Source organism: Cupressus sempervirens, chromosome 6 (assembly GCF_028749045.1).
Source record: "Cupressus sempervirens isolate cs-2001-9-10 chromosome 6, ASM2874904v1, whole genome shotgun sequence".
Lineage (NCBI taxonomy): Eukaryota > Viridiplantae > Streptophyta > Pinopsida > Cupressales > Cupressaceae > Cupressus > Cupressus sempervirens.
The window spans coordinates 160,037,723-160,063,641 of NC_143123.1; the positions used below are offsets into that span (position 1 = coordinate 160,037,723).

The window sequence follows — 25,919 nt, forward strand, 5'->3', positions numbered from 1 at the left end:
AGAGAGTTGGTTTTTGTAAATTTTCCCAAGATTGTTATTGCACTAGTGGTTTTTGTGAGCTCAAGAATTGGTCGATTTTTTATTTACTATTGTATCTCCTTTTGCATGATATAGTTATCAGGAGGTTTACAATTTTTTTTGGGTTGTCGATTATCCTATTCAATACCATTCAATTGCACCAAAGAAATGTAAATTTTCAAAGTTTTGATATTAATTAGACAACCCAGTATGTATTTTAATTGATTACATGCGTGATCAAGCCCTAATTTTGTGGATTTATAACTTTTTCCTCAATGTAGAAAGTTGTGTTTTGGCAACATCCCAAGTAATATTGTTAGTTTGTGATTTCTTCTCTACAACAAAATCATCATTGAAAAAAAGTGTTTCTTGATGAAGCTTGAAAATCTAGGTTAGTAAGCCACAATTTTTGTTGGCTTCGAATTCACAATTTGTGGATAGTTGTAGCTTGATTTGATTAGTAAAGCAAACATAATAATGTGTTCACTTCTCAACAAATAATTCTGTTATCTTCTCAAAAAAAGGATGAAATGGCATGGTTGTGAATTGGTTCCCATCACGACAAATTAATAATTAAATGACAAATATTAAATCTTCACAGAAATAAAAATAATTATTGCCCAAGTCCATTCACGACAAGTATTAATCACCAGCTTACTCTTAAGAAGATGAAGCGATGTGCAAGCCTTGTAACAATGAAATATTAATGTGGATGCTAAAGAAAGGAAATTTAAATCCATAATATTGACAACTTTATTCCACAGTGGCAACATGTCAATTCAAATATTTTTCTGTTCCTTCGATCAATGCTCTTGCCCAGAAAAAGAAAGAAACAACTTACAACAATATTAAATTTTTTGTTTCACACAATTATGATAATATCCTTGTAGATGATGAATTGTAGTTTAGGCCAAATCTTTAATGACTGATATGAAACAAAAGAGTTCCTATTTTTGCCTACACTTAATGTAATTCAAATAAAACATTACAATGTATTTTGCATATTTGATGATAATTATAGTCTCAACTAGCAACTTGCAGTGCCTAACGAAAATCTCAAGTACTAGCACTGTTAATTATTTTCTATTGGGTAGGAATCTTGTTGCTCAGAACATGGATGAAATTATATAAGTCCAAGGTGATGTCAAAGAAGGGCAATCGATGATTCATGGTGATGTAAAAATTGAAAGGGCCATTGAAATTCATTAAAGTGGTGAAAATGGTGACATTATGTTTGAGCATCCGGACCACAAATTCGGCCATGCCACCCCCAGTGTCAAGCCCAATTCATATTGTGTTCTTCAGAGAGAGAACTTTGTCAATGAGAAATGGAGCAGTACACTGGGGTGCAGCCATCCAAGTACTGTAGATCCAAACAATCTTTACAATCCTTGAAGTCTAATCTTTGCTGGTGTAGGTGGCCTAGATGACACCTAATGATATGTCACCTAATGATATGAAGATATATTTATTATACACTAAAATCTAGTTGTTTCTAACCAAAAAAATAAAAATGTGTTGTGGTTTGAAATAAGGCTTTGTGACACAATATAGGTTAAAATTAAAGCATGGTGTAAGAAGTGCCAAACACAACAATGTTGGCTTGTAGTTTAGATTATTAGAAGTATTCTATAAAAATTAAGTTGTGTTAAATTGTGTTAGACTGTTCTTTTATTATTATTTGACTGTATGTAATAGTTTAAAATTTCAATTTGAAAAGAAGTATTATAGTTACACTATCATTTAATAGTAAATATGCTTTACCTCACTAAAATTGTTTCTCCTTGGAATTTGAAACTGCAACCTCTAGCACAGTATGTTATTGAGTGAGACTTAAATTTCTGATTTTCGGTGAGACATGAAGTTGATTGTGGGCTAAACATTTGTAATGCATAAGCCTAACAACCTCTTCTATTGAATTAAAAGTTAAGGGTATAGTCATCACCCTCTTTTTCCCACACTTTTATGAAATTTCCTATTTAGTACTTTCCAAAACAATTAAGAAGTGGATAGAGATTGGAGGCCAGTTGAGGGAAGTTTTTGTGGGTTTTGCAGACCTCTTTTATTAAGGACACAAGATCTTTGGGATAATCTTGTGTTTTGGATATGCTTGACCGTTTAACATGCATCTAAATTGACTTTCGAATGAGAACATATTGAATTGATGTTTTCATTCTTTTTTATGGCAAGCACCTATGTTAAGGTGGAGAGTAGAGAGAGTTCCATTATTTTTGCTATTGAATAAGTAGATCTTTGAAATAAAATAAGTAGATGTAAAAAGTGTAAATAAAAATAAGAGAGGAAGAGTTTTCATTTTTTTTTTGAGAGGAAAGTTGAATCTAAGAAAACATGCATTTTAGTGACTCACCAAACATAATAGTTCAAATATTACAGGCGAGGTTGTTCTCTATAGAGCATATGTTTCTATTGGCTTTAGACATTGCATCGTCACTGTGAAAAAACGGTAGAGCATATGTTTCTATCTGCTTTAGACATTGCATCTTCCGATGCAAGTGCTAGTTTACTTAATATTCTTTTTAAATTCCAATTATTTATGGAGAGATCCTCTTTTGTAAAAGAGCACTTAAAAAATTGTTAAAAATACATGTTTCTGTAGATTATTTATTTCATCTAATCTTTGCCTAAGATTACCTAATATTTCAATATTGGGTAAGTATTGGTATACTTTTAATGTCATTTTATTGAATCTAACATAATTTTGTATCTTTTAATGTTTTGATTTTTTTGATCTATAAGATGAATCCGAGATTAATTATTGATTATTTGTTATAATGTATTATTACTATAATTTTTTATAAGGTTCTAGTAGACTTACACAATTAAATCCTCTTAACAATATCATAATTTAACTTGTAAAATCTCATAATTTTTCTTTTTTATTGATTTACCTCATTCATGATATAAAAATTTACTATTTAAACAATCTAATTTAAAAAAGTTACTAAAATATTTGTTTTCTTTCATACTCATTCAAAACTAGTTGCGGGAATGAATATATCTAGTTAATTAAAACAATTAACCTTTTTGCTTATTTTTCATCTAACATAAAAATTCTTAAATAAAATAAAATTATTAGTCATTTATATTTTATCATTAAAAATACTAGATCTATAATATAGTTTAAATATATATTTTTGTACATTATAATTTTATTTTATATTATCTAAGTGATTATGTTTCCATAAATGCAACTTTATATATAACAAAAATTACAATAAAATAAAATTGAATTCGTATATAAATTCCGATCATGACGTAGTTAACTATATACATGTAAAGAATAAAATATTCTTTCTCACATTCAAACGATTGATTATATAAACATATTACCTGAAAAAACACGTGTTCTCTTTCCACGATGGAGCTCAAACGTCGTCTTTTATGCAATGCAACGGTCATGTTTTTTCAGTTTTGTTTTTTAAAAATAATATTACCGTTAGGGGAACGTCTTTTATCCAACGGTCTTTTTTTTAAATTAGTTTTTGTTTTATAAAATAATATTACCGTTGGAAATTTAAAAGCTCAATTTCATCGTTTCTATTTATGGGCCATTTGTGTGCAGAATAGGGGTAGACTCTGGTTTTCCAATTTTGATTGTTGAGAATTTTCCGCTCGAGGAGGAGAGCTTTGCTTTGAAGGAATTCACTCCTGCAGACGCAGTGAATTCATGGGTTAATAAGAAGCAGTGAATTTTTCTTTTGTTTCTGCTCCAGAAGGAGAGTTTTTCTTTGTATGAATTCACTCCTGCAGCGAATTCATGGGTTAATTACAATTATAATCAATTGGTGTGGAGGAATATGGAAAATGTGATAATCATATGTTTTTGATCATCTGCAATTATAATGAATGAAGTTAGTCTTTTCTTGGAATAATATCTAGCGCGCAGTTTCTCTTTCCTTTTCTAAAGCCGTAAGGACCCTCACCTGTTTATTAATCCTCTTCGGATCTTTGCTATGAATTTTTTCTTTTGAATGTCTTTGGGATCCATTATTTTGTGAAGATAATGCAATTCGAGCACTGATGATGGTATTTTGTGTAGAATGTTTACAAATGCTCTGTTCTGTTTACAAATGATGGTATTTTATGGATCTCTTTTTCCTCTATTGAATTTGCAGCCGTGTCCGCAATGTGGGCAATGGTGATGATGATGATGAGCAATGTGGGCATTTTTGCCTTTTCATGGGTAACAACGAGGAGAACTCGACGGCTTTGCAACGAAGACACGTAAGTAAACCTCCTCTCCATTTTTCCTTCTCTTCAAGAAGACAAACATTATTCTTCTATAAACTTTAATAAGCCGTATCTTATTTCTTTCTTCATTTTGCCACCAATTTCCTGTCGTGGTAGTAGTGTTAAACTATCGCTTACCTCCCCTGCATGAAAACAATTTGGTATTTATAAGATTGCAGAGCCTCTAAACCATACTCTGTTCTCATTGTTTTGTTCTTCCTTGTATGTTTCTGTGTTTAAGTATCCATAACAAGAAGATTGGCAGGATTTATTTAAGGCCTTCATATTTTTACTGTAGCACGATCTGTGTTCAATATTCTGCTTGAAAGAATTCTTTTCTCTGTTTTATGTGTTTGTCCATCTGTCCTTGAATGCTTATATTCTGAGAAGTCCTATATTTGCTGTTGTCTTTATTTTTTACCCTTATATTCCTGCCTATAGACCGAGATGACTCACATGTAAAGCCTACAAGAACTGCATCGAGAACTAAACAGGTTTATTTCTTTGTCATAAGTAAAGCCTACAAGAACTGCATCAATTATATTCCTTACCCTGCCATAAATGCTTAACATGTTTACTGGTTTTGTATTGTGATGTGAATATCAGGATTTAACTGTGTGATTTTGAGTCAAACTCGATGACTCATGTTTCATGAGTAGTGATTCAACATGAATCCATCTCTCATGAGAATAAATGGAACACTTAGCACTCATTGGATCTAGGTGATGCTCACAGGGGTGAAGCACCGGGACTTCCCGGGAGGTCACCCATCCCAGTACTACTCCAGCCTGAGCGCGCTTAACTACGGAGTTTCCTCCAAAGTTAAACCCAAAGCTTGCAACCCCATTTGCAAAACCTTCACCAAGTGTTGTGCCTTATGAACCATTCATTAGAAAGCCCCTTAAGCTCATCAATTGATAAGTAGGAGATGATTTCCACAGCTAGTCAAATTGTGATGTGAATATCAGGATTTAACTGTGTGATTTTGAGTCAAACTCGATGACTCATGTTTCATGAGTAGTGATTCAACATGAATCCATCTCTCATGAGAATAAATGGAACACTTAGCACTCATTGGATCTAGGTGATGCTCACAGGGGTGAAGCACCGGGACTTCCCGGGAGGTCACCCATCCCAGTACTACTCCAGCCTGAGCGCGCTTAACTACGGAGTTTCCTCCAAAGTTAAACCCAAAGCTTGCAACCCCATTTGCAAAACCTTCACCAAGTGTTGTGCCTTATGAACCATTCATTAGAAAGCCCCTTAAGCTCATCAATTGATAAGTAGGAGATGATTTCCACAGCTAGTCAAATTGTGATGTGAATATCAGGATTTAACTGTGTGATTTTGAGTCAAACTCGATGACTCATGTTTCATGAGTAGTGATTCAACATGAATCCATCTCTCATGAGAATAAATGGAACACTTAGCACTCATTGGATCTAGGTGATGCTCACAGGGGTGAAGCACCGGGACTTCCCGGGAGGTCACCCATCCCAGTACTACTCCAGCCTGAGCGCGTTTAACTACGGAGTTTCCTCCAAAGTTAAACCCAAAGCTTGCAACCCCATTTGCAAAACCTTCACCAAGTGTTGTGCCTTATGAACCATTCATTAGAAAGCCCCTTAAGCTCATCAATTGATAAGTAGGAGATGATTTCCACAGCTAGTCAAATTGTGATGTGAATATCAGGATTTAACTGTGTGATTTTGAGTCAAACTCGATGACTCATGTTTCATGAGTAGTGATTCAACATGAATCCATCTCTCATGAGAATAAATGGAACACTTAGCACTCAACAATGTTCCTTATTACTCAACAATGGTTTTGTATTACTCAACAATGAGGTTCCTTATTAGGAAGTCCATAGTTAGTTTGGACAAAGTTGATTCACTTCATACCCTGTTTTGAATATCCAAACTGTATCAACTGTGTCTATTGATTTGGTATGTGCTCCTTTAGTCATAGTGAGATGATTCACTTGTTCGTATTCTATCTCAAATGTCTTTGATTTCTACATTGGGCTTACAATATTCATATATTGTTTGTGTAATGCATGTCCATGGAATTTCCCAACTCTTTGTTGTGTTTGAGCTACACTTCGTGCTTTGATGGTGCTTATGTCTCTGAGATCTGTTTTCTTATCCTTGAAAAATTAAATGATGAAATCTCATTTTCCTTCAAAAGATTCATAATTTTAATCTATACTTTTGTTTTCCTAATAGTTAGAATAGTGAAATTGAATATTTAAAACTAAACAGGTTTATTTCTTTGTCATAAGTAAAGCCTGCAAGAACTGCATCAATTATATAAAATATTATTGTTATTTGGTTTACTGTTGCTATAAAATTATATAGTATTGATCATTTTATGTTTTTAATTTTTTTTAGTTATGTTTCATTTTTTTATTTCATCTTAGACATTTTGCATTTTAAATTTTAATATTTTATTCAGTTTATTATTCAAAGAGGGTGAATATGGGAGGAAGGAGAGGGGGAAAGGAAGAGAGGTGGAGGGGGAAGGGGAGGAGAGGGGGAGCAAGAAGAGAGGTGGAGAGGTGGTGCGAGAGGGTGAGAGGGGGGGGCTAAAAGACAGAGAGCAAGGTAGAAAAGGAGAGAGGAGGAGGGAGAAGAAGAGGAAGAGAGGAGAGGGAGGAAGAATAGAGAGGGAGAGTAGGGAGAAAGAGAGAGAGGAGAAGGGAGAGGGGGGGAGGAGAGGAGGAAAATAGGGGGCAAGTAGGGAGGGAGATAGGGAGAGGATGAAGAGTGGGGATGAGGAGAGGGAGAGAGGGGGAGGAGGAAGAGAGGGGGGAAGTATGGAGGGAGATAGGGAAAGGATGAAGATAGGGTAAGGCGAAAGAGAGGGGGAAGGTAGGGAGAGGAGGAGGAGAGGGCCGGGGGGTGAATTTGGAGGGAGATAGGAAGAGGAAGAAGAGAGGGGAGTTGGGAGGGAAGATAGTGGGAAAGGTGGGGAGTGAGATGGAGAGAGGAGGAAGAGAGGGGAGAGGGGAGGGGGGAGGAGGGGGATAGGGAGGAAGAGAGGGGGAAAGTATGGAGGAAGATAGGAAGAGAAGGAAGAGTGGAATGAGGAGAGGAAGAGAGGAGAGGGGGAGGAGGAAGAGAGTGGGGAAGTATGGAGGGAGATAAGGAGAGGGGGAAGGTAGGAGGAGAAGAGGAGAGGATGAAAAGAGGGGGAAAGTAGGGAGGGAGTGAGAGGGAACAGTATGGGGAGTGGAAGGGAGGAAGGGGCAGGAGAGTGGGTGATGACGAGAGGGGGGAGGAGGAAGAGTGGGGATGAGAAGAGGAAGAGTGGGGAGAGGGGAGGAGGAAGAGGAGGAGAGGATGACGAGGGGGGGCAAGTAGGGAGGGAGATAGGAAGACGATGAAGAGAGGGGTCAAGTAGGGAGGAAGATAGGGGGAAGGTAGGAAGAGGACAAAGTTGAGGAGAGAGGGGGGATGGTATGGGGAGATGATGAGAAGAAGGGGGAGGAGGAAGAGAGGGGGGAAGTAGGCAGAAGAGGAAGAGATGGGGGAAGGTAGGGAGAGGAGGAAGAGAGGGCCAGGGGAGAGGAGTTTGGAGGGGGATAGGGAAGGTATAGGAGGGGAAGTATGGAGGGAGATAAGGAGAGGGGGAAGGTAGGAGGAGAAGAGGAGAGGATGGAGATAGGGAGAGGGGGAAAGTAGGGAGGGAGAGAGAGGGAACAGTATGGGGAGTGGAAGGGAGGAAGGGGGAGGAGAGTGGGTGATGAGGAGAGGGGGGAGGAGGAAGAGTGGGGATGAGAAGAGGAAGAGTGGGAAGAGGGGAGGAGGAAGAGGGGGAGAGGATGACGAGAGGGGGCAAGTAGGGAGGGAGATAGGTAGATGATGAAGATAGGGGAAAGGTAGGAAGATGAGGAAGAGGGTGAAGTTGAGGAGAGAGGGGGGACGGTATGGGGAGATGATGAGAAGAAGGGGGAGGAGGATTTTGAAGGTAGGGAGAGGAGGAAGAGTGGGCCGGGGGAGGGGAGTTTGGAGGGGGATAGGGAGGAAGAGAGGGGGAAGGTGAGGAGGGAGATAGGAAGAGTGGAATGAAGAGAGGAAAAGAGGGGAGAGAGGAGAGGAAAACAGAGGGGGAGGAGGAAGAGAGTGGGAAGTATGGAGGGAGATAGGGAGAGGGGGAAGGTAGGAGGAGAAGAGGAGAGGATGAAAAGAGGGGGAAGTAGGGAGGGAGATAGGAAGAGGATGAAGAGAGGGGGAAAGTAGGAAGGGAGGAAGGGCCAAGTAGGGAGGGAGATAGTGGGAAAGGTGGGGAGTGAGATAGAGAGAGGAGGAAGAGAGGGGAGAGGGGAGGGGGATAGGGAGGAAGGTGGGGAGGGAGATAGGAAGAGGAGGAAGAATGGAATGAGGAGAGGAAGAGGGGAGAGAGGAGAAGAAGAGTGGGGAAGTATGGAGGGAGATAGGGAGAGGGGGAAGGTATGAGGAGAAGAGGAGAGGATGAGAAGAGGGGGAAGGTAGGAGGAGAAGAGGAGAGGATGAAAAGAGGGGGAAGTAGGGAGGGAGATAGGAAGAGGATGAAGAGAGGGGGAAAGTAGGAAGGGAGGAAGGGCCAAGTAGGGAGGGAGATAGTGGGAAAGGTGGGGAGTGAGATAGAGAGAGGAGGAAGAGAGGGGAGAGGGGAGGGGGATAGGGAGGAAGGTGGGGAGGGAGATAGGAAGAGGAGGAAGAATGGAATGAGGAGAGGAAGAGGGGAGAGAGGAGAAGAAGAGTGGGGAAGTATGGAGGGAGATAGGGAGAGGGGGAAGGTAGGAGGAGAAGAGGAGAGGATGAGAAGAGGGGGAAAGTAGGGAGGGAGATAGGAAGAGGATGAAAAAGAGGGGGAAAGTAGGAAGGGAGGAAGGGGGAGGAGATTGGATGATGAGGAGAGGGGGGAGGAGGAAGAGTAGGGAGAGGGGAGGAGGAAGAGAGGGAGAGAATGATGAGAGGGGGCAAGGTAGGGAGGAAGAGAGGGGGAAGGTGGGGAGAGAGATAGGGAGAGGAGGAAGAGGGTGAGGTTGAGGAGAGAGGGGGGACAGAGGAGGAAGAGTGGAATGAGGAGAGGAAGAGAGGGGAGAGAGGAGAAGAAAAGAGAGGGGAAGGAGGAAGAGAGTGGGGAAGTATGGAGGAAGAGAGGGGGAAGGTAGGAGGAGAAGAGGAGAGGATGAGAAGAGGGGGAGAGTAGGGAGGGAGATAGGAAGAGGATGAAAAAGAGGGGGAAAGTAGGAAGGGAGGAAGGGGGAGGAGATTGGACGATGAGGAGAGGGGGGAGGAGGAAGAGTGGGGAGAGGGGAGGAGGAAGAGAGGGAGAGAATGATGAGAGGGGGCAAGGTAGGGAGGAAGATAGGGGGAAGGGAGGAAGAGAGGGGGAAGGTGGGGAGAGAGATAGGGAGAGGAGGAAGAGGGCGAGGTTGAGGAGAGAGGGGGGACAGTATAGGGAGACGAAGAGAAGAGTGGGGGGGAGGAAGAGAGTGGGGAAGTATGGAGGGAGATAGGGAGAAGAGGAAGAGAGGGGGAAGGTAGGAGGAGAATAGGAGAGGATGAAAAGGGGGGAAGTATGGATGGAGATCGGAAGAGGGGGGGGCGGGAAGGAAGAGAGTGGGGAAGTATGGAGGGAGATAAGGGAGTTTGGAGGGAGATAGGGAGAGGGGAGTTGGGAGGGAAGATAGTGGGAAAGGTGGGGAGTGAGATAGAGAGAGGAGGAAGAGAGGGGAGAGGGGAGGGGGATAGGGGGGAAGGTGGGGAGGGAGATAGGAAGAGGAGGAAGAGTGGAATGAGGAGAGGAAGAGCGGAGAGAGGAGAAGAAAAGAGAAGGGAAGGAGGAAGAGAGTGGGGAAGTATGGAGGGAGATAGGGAGAGGAGGAAGAGAGGGAGAAGGTAGGAGGAGAAGAGGAGAGGATGAGAAGAGGGAGAAAGTAGAGAGGGAGATAGGAAGAGGATGAAAAAGAGGGGGAAAGTAGGAAGGGAGGAAGGGGGAGGAGATTGGATGATGAGGAGAGGGGGGAGGAGGAAGAGAGGGAGAGAATGATGAGAGGGGGCAAGGTAGGGAGGAAGATAGGGGAAAGGGAGGAAGAGAGGGGGAAGGTGGGGAGAGAGATAGGGAGAGGAGGAAGAGGGCGAGGTTGAGGAGAGAGGGGGGACAGAGGAGGAAGAGTGGAATGAGGAGAGGAAGAGAGGGGAAGGAGGAAGAGAGTGGGGAAGTATGGAGGAAGAGAGGGGGAAAGTAGGGAGGGAGATAGGAAGAGGATGAAAAGAGGGGGAAAGTAGGAAGGGATGAAGGGGGAGGAGATTGGATGATGAGGAGAGGGGGGAGGAGGAAGAGTGGGGAGAGGGGAGGAGGAAGAGAGGGAGAGAATGATGAGAGGGGGCAAGGTAGGGAGGAAGATAGGGGGAAGGGAGGAAGAGAGGGGGAAGGTGGGGAGAGAGATAGGGAGAGGAGGAAGAGGGCGAGGTTGAGGAGAGAGGGGGGACAGTATAGGGAGACGAAGAGAAGAGTGGGGGGGATGAAGAGAGTGGGGAAGTATGGAGGGAGATAGGGAGAAGAGGAAGAGAGGAGGAAGAGAGGGGGAAGGTAGGAGGAGAATAGGAGAGGATGAAAAGAGGGGGGAAGTATGGATGGAGATCGAAAGAGGGGGAAAGTAGGGAGGGAGATAGGAAGAGGATGAAGACAAGGGGAAAACAGGGACGAAGAGAAAGGGAACGATATGGGGAGAGGAAGAGAAGAGTGGGGAGAAGGAAGGAGGAAGAGGTGTACAGGGGAGGAAGAAGAGGGGGAGAGGATGACAAGAGGGGGCAAGTAGCGAGGGAGATGGGAAGAGGATGAAGAGAGGGGGAAGATAGGGGGGAGGTAGGAAGAGGAGGAAGAGAGGGGGAAGGTTGGGAGGGAGATAGGGAGAGGGGGAAATTATGGAGGGAGATAGGGAGAGGAGGACGATGAAGAGAAGAACTGGGAGGAGAGTGGGGAAATAGGAAGGGAGAGATTGAGAGAGGGAAATTATGGAGGGAGATAGGGAGAGGAGGAAGAGTGGGGATGAGGAGAGGAAGAGAGGGAAGTGGAGGAAATTATGGAGGGAGATAGGAAGAGGAGGAAGAGAGGGAAGAGGGGATGGGGAGGAGGAGAGGAAGAGAGGGGGGAAGTAGGAAGGGAGAGAGGGAAAGGGGGAAATAATGGAGGGAGATAGGGAGAGGAGGAAGAGTGGGGATGAAGAGAGGAAGAGAGGGGAGTGGGGGAAATTATGGAGGGAGATAGGAAGAGGAGGAAGAGAGGGAAGAGGGAATGGGAAGGTAGCGGGGGAGATATTGGATAGGATGAAGAGAGGGGGAAGGTAGGGATGGAGATAGGAAGAGGAGGAAGAGTGGGGACAAGGAGAGGAAGAGATGGGAGAGGGGATGGGGAGGTGGGGGAGGAGAGGAGGAAAATAGGGGGCAAGTATGGAGGGAGAGAGGGAGAAGGGGGGAGTAGGGAGGGAGATAGCAGATGAGGAAGAGAGGGGAAAAGTAGGAAGGGAGGGAGATAGGGAGAAGAAAAAAGGAAGGGGGGAGGAGGAAGAGAAGGGGGAGATAGGAAGAGGAGGAAGAGTGGGGATGAGGAGAGGGAGAGAGGGGAAAGAGGAGAGGTAAAGAGAGGGGGAGGATGAAGAGATGGGGAAAGTAGGGAGAGAGATAAGGGAGAGGTGGAATAGAGGCAAAAGATGAGAAAGAGAGGGGGAAGGTAGGGAGAGGAGGAAGAAAGGGCTGGGGGGGGGAGTTTTGAGGGAGATAGGAAGAGGGGGAAATTTGGGAGGGAAGATAGTTGGAAAGGTGGGGAGGGAGATAAAGAGAGGATGGCAAGAGGGGGGAAATAGGGAGGGAGATAGGGAGATGAGAGGGGAGAGGGGATGAGGAAGAGAGTGGGGTTGAGGAGAGAGGGATGAGGGGATGGAGGAAGAGAGGGGGAAAGTATAGAGGGAGAAGGAAGAGGAGGAAGAGTGGGATGAGGAAAGGAAGAGAGGGGGGGAAGGTAGGAGGAGAAGAGGAGAGGATGAAAAGAGGGGGTAAGTATGGATGGAGATAGGGAGAGGGGGAAAGTAAGGAGGGAGATAGGGAGAGGATGAAGAGAGGGGGAAAGTAGGGAGGGAGAGAAAGGGAGTTGTATGGGGAGAGGAAGAGAAGAAGGGGGAGGAGAGTGGGTGATGAGGAGAGGGGGAAGGAGGAAGAGTGGGGATGAGGAGAGGAAGAGTGGGGAGATGGGAGGAGGAAGAGGGGGAGAGGATGACAAGAGGGGGCAAGTAGGGAGGGAGATAGGAAGAGGATGAAGAGAGGGGGAAGGTTGGGAGGGAGATAGGGAGAGGAGGAAGAGGGCAAGGTTGAGGAGAGAAGGGGGACGGTATGCGGAGATGAAAATAAGAAGGGGGAGGAGAGTGGGTGATGAGGAGAGGAAGAGAGAGGGGGAGGAGGAAGAGAGGGGGGAAGTAGGAAGGGAGAGAGTGAAAGGGGGAAATTATGGAGGGAGGTAGGGAGAGGAGGAAGAGTAGGGATGAGGAGAGGAAGAGAGGCAAGAGGGGAAATTATGGAGGGAGATAGGAAGAGGAGGAAGAGAGGGGAGAGGGAATGGGGAGGAGGAAGAGGGGGAAAGTAGGGACGGAGAGAGGAAGAGGATGAAGAGAGGGGGGGAGGTAGGGAGGGAGATATGGGATAGGAGGAAGAGAGGGGGAAGGGTGGGGATGAGGAGAGGAAGAGAGGGGAGAGAGGATGGGGAGGATGAAGAGGGGGGAAGTAGGGAGGGAGATAGGGAGAGGATGAAGAGAGGGGGGAGCTAGGGAGGGAGATAGGGGAGAAAAGGGTAGAAGAGAGTGAGGGAGGGAGGGAGAGGGAGGGAGGGAGGGAGTGGAAATGGGGAGAGAGGGATGCGAGAGAGAAGGGGATGGGAGAGGGAATGTGAGGTCAAAGGAAGAGAAGGGTAGGTTGTGGGAGGTAGGGAGGGGGATGGAGAGGGAGAGGGTGAGGGGGAGGAGGGGGAGAGGGGGAGGGGGAGGGGGAGAGAGGGAGGGGGAGGGGGATGATGGGATAAGAGAGGGAGGGAGGGGGGAAGTGAGGGAGGGAGAGGGGGATGGGGGAGGGGGGGACGAGGGAGAGAGGGGGAGGGGAGGGCAAGAAGGATGAAATGGGGGGGAGAGAGGAGGGGGAGGGGAGTGGGGGTGGGAGAGGGGGGAGGGCGGGTGGGAGAGGGGAAGGGGAATGTGATGTCAAAGGAAGGGGGGTGTGGGAGAGGGAATGAGATGGAGAGGGAGGGACAAAGAGGGTATGGGGGAGGGAGAGTAGGAGTGGGTGGGATTGAGGGGGAGCGGGAGGGGGGAGCAAAGGAGATAGAGAAAGGGGGTGCGAGTGATGGAAGGGTGGACAAGAAGGGGGGATGAGAGGAGAGAGGGAGAGAGTAAAAGGGAAGGGAGAGAGAGATGGAGAATTGGGGAGGGGGTAGAGTGGGAGAGAGGGGAGAGAGTGGAAGGACCCCTTCTCCCTCCCCATACTTCTCCCTTCCCCTCTCTTTGCCTCCCTCTATACCCTTCTCTTTGCCTTCCCCTCCCCCTCTCCCTCTCTTTTCCTTCTATCCATTTGTCACCCCTTCTCTCTCCCCATACTACTCTCCCTCTCCCCTCTCTTTGCCTCCCTCTCTCCCCTTCTCTTTGCCTCTCTCTACCATCCCCCTCCCCCTTCTCCATCCCTATCTCCCTCTTCCCCTCTTCTACCATCCCCTGCCTCCTCCCATCTCTTCCTCTCCCCACTCCCTTTCATGTCTCCCCTCTCTCTCCCCCTCTTCCCCTCCACCCCTTGTCCCTCCTCCCACTTCACTCCTTCCTCTTTCCTTCCTCTCCCCCTCTCACACCATCCCTCCTCCTCTCTCCCCCTCCCCCTCCTCCTTCTCCCATCTTCTCCTCTCTCACTCTCTCCCTTCCTCCCCCTCCATGTTTGAGTAATAAACTAAATGAAATATCAAATCTTAATACAAAATTTAAAATAAATAAAAAAAAAAAAATTTAAATACAAAAAAAAAAATTAAGGCAGGGAACTAATGTTCCTGTTAGCTAGCCTCCCAATTAATTTATGCCAAAAAATGAATGCATCATTGGATACTTTCTAATGTTTGATTTCAAAAATCAGTTATGCTATACAAATTCTGATTTTATGATTGGTCAAAGGATAATTTCTTGGGTTTTATTAGTATTTTTGTTAGTAGAAATTCAAGAAATTCAAGTATTAGAAATAATTAAAAAAATCATTTTTTCCATGGAACTTTCGAGAGACTCCTATTTTATTTTCACAAGATTGTGCACAAAGCAATGACAATGACAATTTTTTTATATACGTTAATAATAAATTTAGTCAAATAATCAATTAAAATATTAACAAAACTTAAATTGTAATAATATTTATATGTTTAGATTTTCAATAATATTAATCATTGGTAATTTAAGCAAATATTTTATTAAAAATTTCCCAATAATATTTTTTAATTTAAAAAAAAATATATATATAAATAATAAGATATTTTACACAATATCACAATAGCTAATGGTAGCTTATAACACAATTGATTGTTAGATTTAATAATTGTACCAAGATATTAAATTATAATTTTAAAGTTGATCAAAATAATTTTTTTTCCTATAAAATGTAATAATCATTTATAGTGTTATAAATCATCAACAATCTTCCTTTTTCCATAATGATCATGACGCTTTTGGTGATTAAGTAGATTAAACTCATGATTCTCCTATAAAAGTAAGTAAAATCTAGTTTTAGATTTTCTTTTTACTATAATTATTTTCATATGTTTTGAGAATTATTTTTTAACTAGTAATGTTAATTAGGAAACTTATTTATTATTAATAAAAAAATTAGATCTTTCTTAACTTGTAATTTTTTAGGTTATCATGGAATATATTTTTTTATTATAGACAATAGCAGGACAAAACATAGGGAGAGGAGGAAGAGTGGGGATGAAGAGAGGAAGAGAGGGGAGTGGGGGAAATTATGGAGGGAGATAGGAAGAGGAGGAAGAGAGGGAAGAGGGAATGGGAAGGTAGCGGGGGAGATATTGGATAGGATGAAGAGAGGGGGAAGGTAGGGATGGAGATAGGAAGAGGAGGAAGAGTGGGGACAAGGAGAGGAAGAGATGGGAGAGGGGATGGGGAGGTGGGGGAGGAGAGGAGGAAAATAGGGGGCAAGTATGGAGGGAGAGAGGGAGAAGGGGGGAGTAGGGAGGGAGATAGCAGATGAGGAAGAGAGGGGAAAAGTAGGAAGGGAGGGAGATAGGGAGAAGAAAAAAGGAAGGGGGGAGGAGGAAGAGAAGGGGGAGATAGGAAGAGGAGGAAGAGTGGGGATGAGGAGAGGGAGAGAGGGGAAAGAGGAGAGGTAAAGAGAGGGGGAGGATGAAGAGATGGGGAAAGTAGGGAGAGAGATAAGGGAGAGGTGGAATAGAGGCAAAAGATGAGAAAGAGAGGGGGAAGGTAGGGAGAGGAGGAAGAAAGGGCTGGGGGGGGAGTTTTGAGGGAGATAGGAAGAGGGGGAAATTTGGGAGGGAAGATAGTTGGAAAGGTGGGGGAGGGAGATAAAGAGAGGATGGCAAGAGGGGGGAAATAGGGAGGGAGATAGGGAGATGAGAGGGGAGAGGGGATGAGGAAGAGAGTGGGGTTGAGGAGAGAGGGATGAGGGGATGGAGGAAGAGAGGGGGAAAGTATAGAGGGAGAAGGAAGAGGAGGAAGAGTGGGATGAGGAAAGGAAGAGAGGGGGGGAAGGTAGGAGGAGAAGAGGAGAGGATGAAAAGAGGGGGTAAGTATGGATGGAGATAGGGAGAGGGGGAAAGTAAGGAGGGAGATAGGGAGAGGATGAAGAGAGGGGGAAAGTAGGGAGGGAGAGAAAGGGAGTTGTATGGGGAGAGGAAGAGAAGAAGGGGGAGGAGAGTGGGTGATGAGGAGAGGGGGAAGGAGGAAGAGTGGGGATGAGGAGAGGAAGAGTGGGGAGATGGGAGGAGGAAGAGGGGGAGAGGATGACAAGAGGGGGCAAGTAGGGAGGGAGATAGGAAGAGGATGAAGAGAGGGGGAAGGTTGGGAGGGAGATAGGGAGAGGAGGAAGAGGGCAAGGTTGAGGAGAGAAGGGGGACGGTATGCGGAGATGAAAATAAGAAGGGGGAGGAGAGTGGGTGATGAGGAGAGGAAGAGAGAGGGGGAGGAGGAAGAGAGGGGGGAAGTAGGAAGGGAGAGAGTGAAAGGGGGAAATTATGGAGGGAGGTAGGGAGAGGAGGAAGAGTAGGGATGAGGAGAGGAAGAGAGGCAAGAGGGGAAATTATGGAGGGAGATAGGAAGAGGAGGAAGAGAGGGGAGAGGGAATGGGGAGGAGGAAGAGGGGGAAAGTAGGGACGGAGAGAGGAAGAGGATGAAGAGAGGGGGGGAGGTAGGGAGGGAGATATGGGATAGGAGGAAGAGAGGGGGAAGGGTGGGGATGAGGAGAGGAAGAGAGGGGAGAGAGGATGGGGAGGATGAAGAGGGGGGAAGTAGGGAGGGAGATAGGGAGAGGATGAAGAGAGGGGGGAGCTAGGGAGGGAGATAGGGGAGAAAAGGGTAGAAGAGAGTGAGGGAGGGAGGGAGAGGGAGGGAGGGAGGGAGTGGAAATGGGGAGAGAGGGATGCGAGAGAGAAGGGGATGGGAGAGGGAATGTGAGGTCAAAGGAAGAGAAGGGTAGGTTGTGGGGAGGTAGGGAGGGGGATGGAGAGGGAGAGGGGTGAGGGGGAGGAGGGGGAGAGGGGGAGGGGGAGGGGGAGAGAGGGAGGGGGAGGGGGATGATGGATAAGAGAGGGAGGGAGGGGGGAAGTGAGGGAGGGAGAGGGGGATGGGGGAGGGGGGGACGAGGGAGAGAGGGGGAGGGGAGGGCAAGAAGGATGAAATGGGGGGGAGAGAGGAGGGGGAGGGGAGTGGGGGGTGGGGAGAGGGGGGGAGGGCGGGTGGAGAGGGGGAAGGGGAATGTGATGTCAAAGGAAGGGGGGGGTGTGGGGAGAGGGAATGAGATGGAGAGGGGAGGGACAAAGAGGGTGTGGGGGAGGGAGAGTAGGAGTGGGTGGGATTGAGGGGGAGCGGGGAGGGGGGAGCAAAGGAGATAGAAAAGGGGGGTGCGAGTGATGGAAGGGTGGACAAGAAGGGGGGATGAGAGGGAGAGAGGGAGAGAGTAAAAGGGAAGGGAGAGAGAGATGGAGAATTGGGGAGGGGTAGAGTGGGAGAGAGGGGAGGAGAGTGGAAGGACCCCTTCTCCCTCCCATACTTCTCCCTTCCCCTCTCTTTGCCTCCCTCTATACCCTTCTCTTTGCCTTCCCCTCCCCCTCTCCCTCTCTTTCCTTCTATCCATTTGTCACCCCTTCTCTCTCCCCATACTACTCCCCTCTCCCCTCTCTTTGCCTCCCTCTCTCCCCTTCTCTTTGCCTCTCTCTACCAATCCCCCTCCCCTTCTCCATCCCTATCTCCCTCTTCCCCTCGTCTACCATCCCCTGCCTCCTCCCATCTCTTCCTCTCCCCACTCCCTTTCATGTCTCCCCTCTCTCTCCCCCTCTTCCCCCTCCACCCCTTGTCCCGTCCTCCACTTCACTCCTCTCTTCCTTCTCCCTCTTCACACATCCTCCTCCTCTCTCCCCCTCCCCCTCCTCCTCCTCCTTCTCCCATCTTCTCCTCTCTCACTCTCTCCCTTCCTCCCCCTCCATGTTTGAGTAATAAACTAAATGAAATATCAAATCTTAATACAAAATTTAAAATAAATAAAAAAAAAAAAATTTAAATACAAAAAAAAAAATTAAGGCAGGGAACTAATGTTCCTGTTAGCTAGCCTCCCAATTAATTTATGCCAAAAAATGAATGCATCATTGGATACTTTCTAATGTTTGATTTCAAAAATCAGTTATGCTATACAAATTCTGATTTTATGATTGGTCAAAGGATAATTTCTTGGGTTTTATTAGTATTTTTGTTAGTAGAAATTCAAGAAATTCAAGTATTAGAAATAATTAAAAAAATCATTTTTTCCATGGAACTTTCGAGAGACTCCTATTTTATTTTCACAAGATTGTGCACAAAGCAATGACAATGACAATTTTTTTATATACGTTAATAATAAATTTAGTCAAATAATCAATTAAAATATTAACAAAACTTAAATTGTAATAATATTTATATGTTTAGATTTTCAATAATATTAATCATTGGTAATTTAAGCAAATATTTTATTAAAAATTTCCCAATAATATTTTTTAATTTAAAAAAAAATATATATATAAATAATAAGATATTTTACACAATATCACAATAGCTAATGGTAGCTTATAACACAATTGATTGTTAGATTTAATAATTGTACCAAGATATTAAATTATAATTTTAAAGTTGATCAAAATAATTTTTTTTCCTATAAAATGTAATAATCATTTATAGTGTTATAAATCATCAACAATCTTCCTTTTTCCATAATGATCATGACGCTTTTGGTGATTAAGTAGATTAAACTCATGATTCTCCTATAAAAGTAAGTAAAATCTAGTTTTAGATTTTCTTTTTACTATAATTATTTTCATATGTTTTGAGAATTATTTTTTAACTAGTAATGTTAATTAGGAAACTTATTTATTATTAATAAAAAAATTAGATCTTTCTTAACTTGTAATTTTTTAGGTTATCATGGAATATATTTTTTTATTATAGACAATAGCAGGACAAAACATATTTTAGCATGATCATGTATCTAGTTACAAGCTAATGACTATTGAGAACCAAATTTAGGTGCCTAAATTAATTTATAGTTACATTGGTTATTCTTAAAATTTAATGGCCAATCATTATTTCTAAAATTAGAAATAGGTAGTTCATAACTAAATTGATATTTAAAAATAAATAAATAATTACAAATACATCACTCACACATTTCCACATCAGATAACAAATCTACAATCAAACTTAGTGACCCATATTTTTTGAGTAGTGATTCAACACGAATCTATCTCTCATCACAATAAATGGAACACATAGATGAAACACATCCCAGTACTATTCCAACTTGAGTGTGCTTAACTAGAGTGTTTCCTCCATCGTTAAAACCACTATGTTTGCAACTCTCTAATCCCCACCCTTCCAAAAAGAGAGACTCTAGCTCGCTAATAGTCTTGTTTGTCAATAGTTATTACAAATTAATTAATTCAATCTTAGCTTTGTTTTTGTGCAAGATTTTTACAGTCGTACATGTAAGTCTGGATTCTCTTGTTATTTTTTCATCTCTAATTGGTGATAAAAGAGATGAATAATGTTATCTCAAAAAATAAACTTTTAACAAGAGACGCAATGTGTCAAAGTTCCTGCCAATAATTGGAAAAGAAGGAAAATAGAGATTTTTAGATAGAAAGGAAGGAAAGAAAGAAAGAGTTAAAAGAGAGAATAATATGTTATTATAAGGATAATTAAAGGTAGAATGGCAGAGAGAGTTGAATGGAATTTTAAAAATATTAATCATTATATTTTTTAAAAAAATATATAAATAACAATAGAAGTTATATTATATGAATGGACTACTCATTTCTACAAATTCAATTATAAGTTCAAATATTTAATTTTTAAAAATAAATTGTTGATTACTTAATTCAAAGTAAGTTTGAGGGGTAGTATTAGTTTTACAATTTGTAAATGATATAAAAAATTTAGAGCAAGATTGTAAAATAGTAGCTACGGCCTTAGCCTCTCTATTTGCCTCGTTAACCCACTCTAGGTCCTCATCATCAAAGAAAGGATCAATAGCCTCAATGATCCACTCAAACTCTGGATCAACCTCCTCTAGAGTAATCAGAGAGGTGTCACTATCCAAAATCTCCTTCGTCCTAATGCATAAGTTGTAATGCACAAAGAGTAGTTTATTCAATTTCTCTACAGACAACCTGTTATGCCTCTTCAAGTGGATGTGCTTGAACATGCTCTAGTTGCGCTCACATCCAGAAGCGCTACATGGCTGGCTCAATATGCGTATGGCAATTTGTTGAAGGCCCAAACATTTTGGCTTCACGACTAAAGCCCTTGTTGGTATGCTTTAGATGTTTAATGACTTCTTTAATTCCAATAATGTTGGTAGTAATTGCCGTAGGTTTAGCAGGGCATTAAAGTCTGGATTAAGAATCAAATGGCCAATGGTAATGAATGCTTTAGGCAAAAGGTAACTTATTAAGTGTGCTCTTAATTTGTTTGTGGTTGTGCTTTCATTCTAGCTAGATGCTTAGGTTATTGGTCTTTGACAATCTTTTGGCACTGTCTTCCTATTCATTGGCTTAAGTCTTCCTTTAGAAGGTGCCCTTAATGCAGTAGTGCACAATGGAAGCCTTCAATAGGCAGGAAACTAGGCAATTGAATAAGGTTAGAATCCTTCAATACCCCAAAGAGAGGGTTCAACGCTTAGACACTTATCACAAGTATCAAAAACTGGACTCAAATAGGTTATCACAAGCCCAAAGAGGCAAAGAACCTAATCACTAGGTTTGCCAAAGTCCACAACACCAGTATGCAAGGATTCTTCAAAATGCCTATTAGATAACAAACACCCAACTTCAATAAAATGAATGCAAACACCATGGATTGAACTATGAACACTTCTCTGACCTATTTAGGTCTGATGACAGCAAATTCAATGATTCTTTTGGTTTCAAACAGCCCAAACATGATAATTCAGCATATTGCTGTACCTTGGCTAGTAGCCCTACAAACTGAACACTAGGCACAACAAGGAATAATTCCACATGAAGACCAAGTTTAGATTGATATTCAGACACCCTTTATGGACATACAAAACATATCCAAACCACACAAACTGAAGTTTAATACAAACCCCTGCTGTAACCACATTTTAGTTGTGCTAATAGGCCTAATTAGGCTGCTGCTAGACTATAAGTACCTCTTCCCATGTGCCAAATCACCAAGTGGCTGTTGGAACATGTTGGGTCATGCAAACATGGTCTAATTCCAAAGTTTCAAGCTTTGGATTGCTCCCAAACTCAAGTTATGATGACTATTGCAAATTATTGTATGGTGTATGTATGGTGCCATACACCTAGGGTATGGTGGCGAATTCAAACCACTGCTCCTCCATCCATAAATCTTGCAAAATATGAAATTAAATTGACAAAACTTTGATTCCACCAAGGGGCTTCAAAATCCCATGGTGGAAAGTGCCATAGCAACAAGGCCCTAGGTGAAACCCTTGTTAAATGCTGATTTCTAAACACCTTTCAGAAAAACATGAATAACTTGCAAACTATAAAGGATAAAAGCATGAGACCACTTGCATATGAAAGCTAATTCAACCTTCTACCTTCTGGAGTCATTGAAACACACTCATACATCCGTACAAGTCCGTACATCACCCTAAAACTCACGAAATTGCAGGAAAAACAGTTTATTTTATTAATTTCTTTTCCAAAACAAATACATCTCCCTATCACCCGCCTATGAGGGCTATTTATAGGGTTCTCTAATGGTTATATGGTTGGTTTAAACCAAGTAGCCATTTGGAGAAAGGTTTTACAAGTTTTTGAAAAGTTTTGCAACTTTTGAGCACTTTTGACAATTTTTGCAATAATGCATATTTATCAACCAAATTTTGTCCTAGGCCTAATTTTAAGATCCTTAATGGATCTAAACATGAAAAACATGAATAAAAACATGAAAATACCTATGCCTAGGGACTGGGATAAAAAATGACCAATAGTTAGACAAGGGCTTATAAAATGCCAATCTTGCAACTATGGTCTTACAATAAGATCCAGTATGAAATTTATTATTCCTAAGTATGGTTAGATGTCCTAATGACCTTAGTGAACTCCTTGATTGTATGATGGTGGAGTGGGTGCTCCTGTACCATACTGCTCTGGATGATTAAAACTCAAGTTCCTATTTGAGAGTAGATGTTCCAATGAAGTGCCATGCTGCTGTATTTGATCCTCAGTAAGCCATGTGGCATCACTGTCTAGGAGGCCCATCCATTTGACTAAATACTGCATATACTTCCTTGATCTGGTTTGCTTGAATACCTTGGAATCTAGAATGTCTTCAATCTCCACTGGTTTTCTTTGTGGAAGGTTTATGACATAGTCCTCATCTTCTTGTTCATTGTTTAAATCTGCTATAACCTTGTATGGTGTAAGGTCTGCAATGTTGAAAATTGGAGAGATTTGCAAAGTTGGAGGAAGAGATATCTCATAAGCATTATCACCAATTTTATTCAATATGCTGCAAGGTCCTACTTTTTTTATTTGCAACTTGGAATACTTACCCTTAGGTAGTCTTTCCTTCCTTAAGAATGCCCAAACTTTGTCCCCAACCTTAAAATGTACCTCTTTCCTCTTCTTATGAACATTTTATTTATACTTCAAGGCAGATTTTTGCAATGTATCCTTTACTTGTTGCTGCACTTTAGTGATCAGCTCGTCTAATTCTTGGCCTTGTGCACTGATTTTGAAATCAGTTGGTAGTTCCCTTAGATCCAATGGTCCCTTGGGATGCAAACCATACACTGCTTGGAAAGGAGTTGTACTAGTAGATCTATTGATGGAATCATTGAAAGCAAACTCTGCGCGGGGTAGTATGGTACCCCAGCTTTGTGAGTATTGCTTGGTTAGACATCTTAAAAGTTTTCCTAGGGACCTATTTACCACCTCGGTCTGCCAATCTGTTTGAGGGTGATAGGCCGAATTATAGGTGAGATTTGTGCCTAACTTCTTGAAAAGTGTCCTCCAAAAATGGCCTTGAAACTTGACATCTGTATCTGAGACAATTGTTTGAAGTAAGCCATGAATTCTTACTACTTCTTTGAAGAAGAGATGGGCTATATGGGATGCATCATAGGTACTCTTGCATGGCACAAAATGAGCCATTTTTCTGAACCTGTCCACTATGACAAACACACTGTCAAATCCTTGCTTTGTTTTTGGTAGTCCCATGATGAAATTGATTGAAATAGATTCCCAAGGTCTTGAAGGAATTGATAGAGGTCAGTAGAGTCCTTGATTTGTTGTCATCCCTTTTGCTTGTTGGCAAATAGTACAAGACTCAATAGACTTCCTAACATCATTATTCAACTTAGGCCAAAAATAACTTCTTCTTACCATCTCTACTATTTTGTCAATGCCAAGATGTCCACCTAGGCCGCCACAATGCTTTTCTTTGATTATATTTGCTCTCATTGAGCACTTTGGTATGCATAGTTGTGCTCCTTTGAATAGTAGACCATTCTGGATCAGATATTCAGAGAAATCAGTATGATATCTGCCTTCCATATTTGTACAAATCTGATATATCTCAGAAAAATCAAAATCATCCGGGTATAGGTGCTTAAGGAACTCAATTCTCAGACTTTGTAGTTGCAACTCTTCAACTAGACCAATCCTCCTACTAAGAGCATCAACAACTTTGTTTGCTACACCCTTTTTATGTTGAATGGTGAAGGTATAGGCCTGCAACTGTTCTACCCATTTGAGATGCCTGACTAAAAGTTTCTCTTGTGAATTCAGGAAGCTTAGTGCATGATTGTCAATATAGACTACGAACTCCTTTGGAATCAAGTAGTGCCTCCATTTCTTGAGGGCTTGGACCATGGCATACAGCTCTAGGTCATATGTGGAATACTTCCTCTTGGCTTCATTCAATGTCTCTGAAAAGAGAGCAACTGGCTTGCCTTCTTGGCTTAGGACTGCTCCTATGGCCACATTACTTGCATTTGTTTCCACTATAAAAACCTTGTTGAAATTAGGGAGAACCAAGATAGGATATTGAGAGACTCTATTTTTTAGGTACTGGAATGCATCATTTGCTTCCTTTGTCCATGCAAACTTAGTCTTCTTTCCACCTTTGATTGTTTCAAGCATTGGTGCATACACATGACTGAAATTTTTTATGAACTTCTTATAAAATGTTGAAAGTTCATGGAAGCTTCTTACATCACTTTGGTTCTTAGGTGGAGGCCAATTAATGATGGCATTTACCTTCTCAAGATCCATCTTGAGGGTACCTTGTGAAATGACAAAGCCTAGGAATACAAGTTCCTTTTCCAAGTTGATCACCAACTTGTGCTGATGGAGTCTTCTTAGTACCTGTTCTATATGATCAAGATGTTCCTCCTTGCTATGACTGAATATTAGTATGTCATCAAGGTAAATAACAACAAATTTTCCAATAAAATCTATGAATATTTCATTCATAAGCCTCATAAAAGTGCTAGGAGCATTGCTCAAACCGAAAGGCATTACTAACCATTCAAACAAACCTTCAGTAGTCTTGAATGTTGTTTTCCATTCATCTCCAAGCTTGATCCTGATTTGATGGTAACCAGACTTTAAGTCTATCTTAGTGAAGTAGCAAGCACCTCCTAGTTGAGCCAACAAGTCTTCAATTCTTCGCATGGGAAACCTGTGCCTTATTGGGATTTTGTTTAACGCCCTGCTATTAGTACATAATCTCCATTTTCCATCATTTTTAGGGGCCAAAACTGTAGGTACTACACAAGGACTAAGACTCTTTTGTATGAGTCCTCTTTCCAACAATTGAGTGACCTGTTTTGCAATCTCTACATGCTGCAATGGTGTCATCTTATATGGGGTTTTATTAGGCAAGGATGAACCTGGTATAAGGTTTATTTGATGGCTTATGTTCCTAATGGGAGGGAGGCTAGTGGGCAGGTCACTAGCAATGATATCTTTGTACTTTTGCAGCAATTTTTGGACTTCATTTGGTATGGGCTCCTTTTTATCAGTTTTGGTGTTATCCTTGGGCTTTGGAATCAAGACAAATGATTCATTATCAGATTCTTTCAAAGTTTTTAACATCTCCTTTTCTCCTGTGATAATTATAGTGGGTTCTTTTTCAGCCTTGCTATCTGGTAAGGGCTTCATGGTATAGGTTTTCCCATCTTTAGTGATGGAGTAGGTGTTCTTCCTACAATGGTGGGTGGCATCAACATCAAATTGCCAAGGCCTACCTAGAAGAATATGGGCTGCATCCATCTCAACAACATCACAAAGAACATCCATCTCAACAACATCACAAAGAACTTTGTCCTTGGAATCATAAATAGAGAATTCTACCCAAGCTTTCTCTATAACTAGAGTTTGTTGGCCTTTTGTTAACCATGAAACATGATATAGGTAAGGGTGTGGCTACTTAGGCAAGTTTAATTTTTGAACCATTTCACAAGACACAAGATTTTTAGTTGAACCTGAATCAATAAGGAGATTGCATACTTTTCCATGGCATTTGATCTTTGTCCTGAAGAGATTCTTCCTTTGTGGAGGTTCTTGGCTTTGTGGCACTTGAAGGAAGACTTGCCTCATCATTAGACATGCTCCTTCTGCTTCCAATTCTCTAGCAGCATTATTGTCTTCTTGCTTATCCTCTTGGACAAGTTGTGCTCTCCTCTCACCTTAGTTATTGTTCCTCTTCTTGGGGCATCTTCCTGCATGATGTCCAAGTTGATTGCAATAGTAACATCTCAATTGTCCATTACCTCTTCCCAAGTTTGTCCTTTCTCTATTGAAAGGCCTTCTTCCTCTATAGTTTCCTCTTGAATTGGAGTCACTATTCTCCTTATCTCCTTGGTCATGGT

General features: G+C 42.5%; 1 long non-coding RNA gene across 1 annotated transcript in view; it reads left to right on the top strand.

Annotated features, from left to right (window-relative positions):
- The first annotated feature begins 3,639 nt into the window (after nt 1–3,639).
- LOC149551741 (uncharacterized) overlaps nt 3,640–25,919 on the top strand; it is a 69,432-nt gene continuing 47,152 nt past the window's right edge. Inside the window, exons 1-2 of the long non-coding RNA XR_016353331.1 lie at nt 3,640–3,948; nt 4,155–4,263. This is a non-coding gene — a long non-coding RNA (uncharacterized LOC149551741). The remainder of the gene's footprint in view (nt 3,949–4,154; nt 4,264–25,919) is intronic.